This window comes from Rhincodon typus, chromosome 44, assembly GCF_021869965.1.
Source record: "Rhincodon typus isolate 14 chromosome 44, sRhiTyp1.1, whole genome shotgun sequence".
In the NCBI taxonomy this organism is placed as follows: domain Eukaryota; kingdom Metazoa; phylum Chordata; class Chondrichthyes; order Orectolobiformes; family Rhincodontidae; genus Rhincodon; species Rhincodon typus.
In genome coordinates, this window is record NC_063375.1 from 6,265,610 (window position 1) to 6,266,227 (window position 618).

Below are 618 nucleotides of genomic sequence, written 5' to 3' on the forward strand. Positions count from 1 at the left end.
GGGACAGGCTAGGGTGGGGGTGGGTTTTGGGGGCTTGCGTTCCGGGCCAGGACAGGTTGGGATTCGTGTCGGGGGCTGGGGGCCGTGGCCGGGTCCAGAACAGTCTGGGGTTCGGGCCGAGATCCGGGACACGCTGTGGGCCGGGTCTAGGGTCAGTTCCGCGGGCTGGGGGCAGGACTGGGACAGGCTGGGGATGGAGGCTGGGGCCGGGACAACCTCCAGTAAAGAAACCATAAAGGTCAGAGCCTGCTGTAAATAAATTGTAAAGTATAGCGCTCCCTGTAAATAAACCCTGTAAATCCTCCCGAAAATCCCGCTAAACGGTCAAACAGACGACTGCAAAAAAAAACCCTAAAACACAGAGCCTTCATTTAATGAAAGCTAAAACACAAGGCCCACTGTAAATCAAAACTAAATAACAGAGCACCCTCTAAAGCACTGCGATATAGTCAGATTTATACAGTGCCTCATAGTCACCAAGTCAGATCTGAGGCAGTGCCTGTTTGTCACAGAGGCAGTAATGCGGAAGCGCAGTGTGGTCTAACGGTCATTACTGAAGCAGTGCCACACGATTACAGGATCAGTCCTGAGGGAGTGCCACGCGAATAAAGGATCAAA